The sequence below is a fragment of the Suricata suricatta genome, chromosome 9, assembly GCF_006229205.1.
Source record: "Suricata suricatta isolate VVHF042 chromosome 9, meerkat_22Aug2017_6uvM2_HiC, whole genome shotgun sequence".
Lineage (NCBI taxonomy): Eukaryota > Metazoa > Chordata > Mammalia > Carnivora > Herpestidae > Suricata > Suricata suricatta.
Genome location: NC_043708.1, coordinates 24,264,122 through 24,269,595, shown reverse-complemented (window position 1 = coordinate 24,269,595; position 5,474 = coordinate 24,264,122). Strand labels below are relative to the sequence as shown.

General features: G+C 53.9%; 1 long non-coding RNA gene across 1 annotated transcript; it reads right to left on the bottom strand.

Annotated features, from left to right (window-relative positions):
• Positions 1–2,273: 2,273 nt before the first annotated feature.
• On the bottom strand, positions 2,274–3,168 carry LOC115302003. The gene is made up of 2 exons (XR_003913385.1): positions 3,127–3,168; positions 2,274–2,538 (listed from the first exon to the last, which is right to left on the bottom strand). It is a non-coding gene; the product is annotated as an uncharacterized LOC115302003 (long non-coding RNA).
• Between the last annotated feature and the right edge of the window lie 2,306 nt (positions 3,169–5,474).

The window sequence follows — 5,474 nt, the reverse complement described above, 5'->3', positions numbered from 1 at the left end:
TGGGGAGACCAGAATGCCCCCTTCCTGCCCTCTCATGGCCCCATATACTGTCATCTCTTCCCTGGGGTGTCACTGTCTTGGCCAGCAGTCCCCAAGCTCTTGGAGAACGACCTCTCCTCAGGCCAACAGGGGGTACACCTTCTCCTGGGAGGTGGCGGGGCAGGGGGCTGGGGACAGCCATCGGCCCCCACCGGAGTCTTGGTGCTGCTTGCTGGCAGTGGACGGAAACAGCCCCCTGCCCATAGAAAGGAACAGGAATGGAAGGCTATCAGACTTGAGTCTGTCTGTGTCTGGGCCACCTGTTGCCCCCCCCCCACCTTGTCTGAGGCAGCTGAGCAAAGGGGGACCCACCGGGGCAGGCCTGCACCTCTGCCCACCCAGCCCCCTGCCTCATTGGCCTTCCCGACATTCCCTGGCTGCCCACTTGGGCCTCGTCCCCAGACTGCCCAGGACAAGGGGTTTCTAAGCCTCTCCCCCCGCCCCATGCCCCAGGCTCAGGAGGGAGGGCTTGTGCTGGTGGGGGCCCGGCCAAGGCTGGGAGGACCCAGTGCAGGAGAGGCAGCCTTTTATCCTGGCTCTGTAAAGTGAAGCCACCCCCCCCCCCTCGCCCCACCGAAGCTGGCTGGCATTGGCATGCGCCATACATCCCCAGGATGCCGCTGTGACTGGATTATTTATAGTTCCCGGCTTACATTTCTAACACGAAAATATCACACAAAGGGAAAGGTAATGAAATCTCACCTCTCCTGCATGTCCCTCACTCCAAACGGCAGGGCTTTCCAGAAGCCCTTGTGGCTGAAGCAGGGATGAGAGAGGCCGGCCGCCCCGCACCCCGCCTGTCTCCCTCCCTCCTTCTGTCAGTCACACGCACATTTCTCCTCACCCACCCCTACATTTGCTCTCAGACACATTCTCTCACGTTTTCTTTCTCTCACACATACATTTCCTCCCAGATGCACAGACAATTCTGTTCTCTCGCTCGCTCTCAGCCCACCCCGTCTGAGTCCTTCCTATCCCCCAGACACACCCCACACACCCCTGTCCTTTTCCATTCACCGATGTCTCCCTGCGTGACTAAATCCCTTCCCTTGGTCAATGAAGATGCTGGCACATTAATTATCAAGTCTGTCCTCGGCTCCTTGTCAATAGTGGGTGAAAAGTGTCCAGCTTACATTCATCTTGCTCTGCCTTTAACACACCCATGGGCATTGCCTCCCGGGGAGCCCCATTCTGGGGCACATGGCAGGGGGGACACTGGTTCCCGGGCTTGACATACACAGACATACAGAAAACCCAGGTCACAGAACATGCCTCTCACCCTGCAGGAGGGACCATCGAAGGATGTGCTCTACAAACTGGACACTGGGCCTGGGCGGGGCATTTTAAGGTTTACCGCATTACTGCCGTGGTAGCATTAAGTAGGATGAGCCTTGTGCGACACTGTCCCACAGGCACAACCCAGGAACCCCGGAGCCCTGGGCAAGCTCCTGAGGAGAGCCGAGGTCCAGCCCCTTCCCTGCCCGGCCCCCCTCACCCCTTGCCCCAGCCTAAAACAGAAGAATTTGAAAGTGACACTTCATACTGTAGCCCAGCCTGACATGTTCATGACTCACTTCTAATCCAGACGTCACAGTGACTGGGGACGCCCGCGTTCACACATGCACACACGCGCGTGCGCGCGCACACACACACACACACACACACTCATGCTGGGATGACGGGAAGTTGGTCCCCCTGGGCTGGCGGTCAGGGCAGGTGACCTGGGGATAGAAACCCTGCAACCCATCAACGGGGGTTGGAAGCCTCCTTTTTTAATCTTAAAAATTCACCTGGCTTTTTGGGCTATTATTCACTATGACATATGGCTGCATAAACATGTCTTAAACGACTTATAATTAAAATTTAGGTTTTTTTCCCTGAAATCTTTGCCTTATATTGACCTTCCTGGAAGTTGAGTCTCAAGAATGATTTGGCTTTTCCCAGAGCCTAGGGGCACAAACACCCCAGTGAAAGATGGAGGGGACCTGCCTAGGGGGTAAGGCTACAGAGTATAAATCTACGGGGTAAGGATAAGAACGAGGGCTCTTTGGTTTACATCCCAGCTCTTCTGAGCATCCACCATGTGACCTTAGCCAGACCACTTAACCCCTCCTTGCTTCAGAACCTTGGCCTGTAAAATGGGTGTGATAATGGTACCTGCCACATAGGGCTTTTATGAGGATGAAATGCATTAATGCATACAGAGTGCCGAGGACAGCAGCAGTCACGATAGAGGTGTTTGCAACGATTTTTCCGTAGAAGGACCAGCACAAAGCCACCGAACCAACTGTGGCGCCTGACATTAGAGCTCGCTCCTGCCTCCTTCCTAGGATATGCTTCTGCCCGCGGCCTGGGCCGCACACCCGGCCCCAGGCCTCTGTTCATGCCTTTCTGCGTGTGCAAGGCAGTCAGTTCACAAACGTCCTCCTCTGTTCCATGTGCTACGCCTGGACTGGCGCTCGGGCTTACAGAAGACTTTCTAGAGGGGGAGACGGACACCTGCAAACAATGGATGGATGGTGTTCAGAACCGAAGACCCAACGTGAGCAAATGTCATGTTTTCTTTCTAAGCGTCAGAGCCAGAGGCAGACGGGTTAAATCAGTGTGTACGGTACAGTGTGATTATGATGATGTTGTCTAGCAGCCTGCAACACTCTTGCCTCATGTCTAGATCAAGTCTCTTCTTTGATGCCACCTCACCAGCAGGGCCTTCTACAACCTGTATAAAATGATAACACTCTTCTCCAACCTACCAATCACTCTCCCCTACCTACTCTATTCATCTTCTTAGCACCTGGCATCACCTGACATATTTTGACATGGCGTATTTATGTGTTGTTGGTCTGCCCAACCAGAGTGATGTAAGCTTCCTGAGGACAGGACCTTTGTTTCTCTTCCTCCTGAATCCCCTGTGTCTGGAGTAAAAACTGGCAGCTGGTAGGTGGTCCATAGGTATCTGTGAAATAAAGGAGCTGTGAGCAAAGCACTCTTTGGTGTTGTGACTTTGGTGATGTAGGTAATGAAGCCCCACTCTTACTTGCCACGTGGGGAAACTCTAACTTGAAAATAGGTAAGATCCAGGGGTACCTGGCTGGCTCAGTGAGTCGAGCATGCCGCTTTTGATCTTGGGGTCGTGAGTTCCAGGCCCACATTGGGCATAGAGCCTGCTTAAAACAAATAGAGAGAGAGAGAAAAGAGGTAAGACTGATATGCCTTTAATGCATTGAAAGAAATTCAGCTGAGACCAAATCTCTGTACAGCTTGGCATTCCCTCCTGCCATGAACAGACCAGGTATGCCCACTCCACGCACTTTGCCCTGCAGTCAACCCACCTGGTCCTGGAAATGACGAACCTTGGCTCTGCCATGTTCAAGTGGGTGACTGCCTGTGGGCACAGAACTTGGGTCTGGGACTGGGACTTCTGCGATTCATGAGGACTTACCTGAGAGTCGCTCAGAGGGCTCCCGAATCAACCAAGTTGCTTGGGAAAATCTCAGGACCTAGGGAATGCTCTAAGATAGGCATGTTGGAGTCTGGGTTCTGACCCACTGAGCCAAGCAAGAGATCCAGAACGGCAGGTCGGGGCCTCGGCTGGGCTGTTTCAGGATCAGGCAAGAGCAAGTGAAGAGGGTGGCCGGTGCCTCGGAGGCACGGTCAGGGGTCGGGTGGGGAGCCTCCCATTTGTGTGCTGACTCTGCAGCACCACTAAAAGATCCTCCCTTGACCTCTGTGGGTCCCAGCTATCCACACGCTGGGTGGCTTGCTCAGAGAGAAGAATTTGGTTTGGCCAAATCTTCCAGCTGAGCCCAGGGAAGGGCTAGAGGCCTGACCAGCGGGGCGGAGACCAGAATTCCAGTTTCTGGGAGAGTCACCATCAGACCCAGAACGGCTTCATTCCTGAGTCATGCTTTCCCACAAAGGTAGAGCACTTCCCAGCCCTCCTGTAGTCTGCAAAGGGTGGCTTCTTATCTTAAATGGTAAACAAGTAAGACCTGGAATTTCCCTCTCACTGCTCATGGAGCTCCTACACACTTGTCAAAACCCGAGCCAAAGCGTCCAACTGAAAACAGTGGTCCCTCCGTTACCAAGCTGTGTGTTTCTGGAACCCTCCCTCACCCAGCCCAGCATATCAACAAGGACCTTGGCTTATTTATGACCACATTCCAAATGGTGAAGAAATTGTGATTGACTAGAAGGCCCAAAAAAGCAAGGACAGGCCATGCTTCCTGACTGAGAATGTGATGATCTCTCTCACTCCTCCCAAAGGAGCCAAGCATGCGTGCAGCTGGGGGTGAGGATATTCCTGTTTGGCAGGGACTCTTCCCAGGTTTGATGACCTGCCTCAACCAGATTGGTATTGACTCTAACTTACTATCTGTACACACCCTGCAGGGGGCTGGGGGGAATGGCTATATCATGTAAGAAAAGTGCATCAGCCTGGGGCAGGAGCGCTGTCCTCTAGCCATGGGCCCCTGGCCCCATTTAGGCCTTACATCCTCCAATCGCCTCACAGCTACTGGGCTCACTGGAAACAAGAATCCCTGACATGTGCAGCCAGGCAGCTTTCCAGACAGCTCAGAGAGCCTCTCTTTGGGGGTGGGGGGACTCTTGGGGAGGAATCAGCTGGGAAGGGAATGTCACTGCTCCCACCTGGCAATAGGCCCTGGGGCTAGAACTCTGAAAAAGAGCAAGAGATGCGCATCTCAAGCTGCACTCTTAGCCCATACCCACAAGTCCCCCTTGTCAAGCCTTACGGGAGTGGCCTTCTGCCAATACCAGCTTCCAAAAGAGGACTCACAGCCCCTGCCCTCCCCATGGAGACTCCGGACACCTAGCTTGAAACGCACTGCCCAAGACAGAAGGCCTGGGCATGGGGTGGGGGGCTGGACGTGTGCCGCGGGGGTCAGGCCGTGCTTGATTAAGCACATGGATCTACAGCAGGAAGCCCTGGGTTCAAATTCCAGCTCCGATTCTTCCTCGTTGAGCGTCCCTGTGCCTCAGTTCCTTCCTCTGTAAGAAGGCAGGATAGCAGTAGCTCTGTCGTGGGCGCTGTGGGGCTGCAATGACATCATGCAGACCACTCCCCGAAGGCTGGGTTGTAAGGTTGCGCACTGCAGAAGCAAGGGCGCACGTTGGGAGGCAGGCTCCAGCCCAAGCGTGGCTGCTTTGGAACCTGGAGCCCAGTGCTTTAAACTGTGACTTTGGAACTCATCACCGGGATAGAGGTACTCTCAAGGTCACAGTCATGTAGGGGAAACGCCCTGCACCTGTAAAGTGCTCCAAAACCACCCATTCCTTTCCTTTTCTCCCCTGGAATGTGAAATTTCCTGCAGAAAACATCTAAGCTCTAGCTTTGGTTTATTATCCAGAAGAATGCATAGCTTTGTATGGGCCAGACAATAAATAAATGAGTGTTCCCTTGGTGAGGGGAAAGG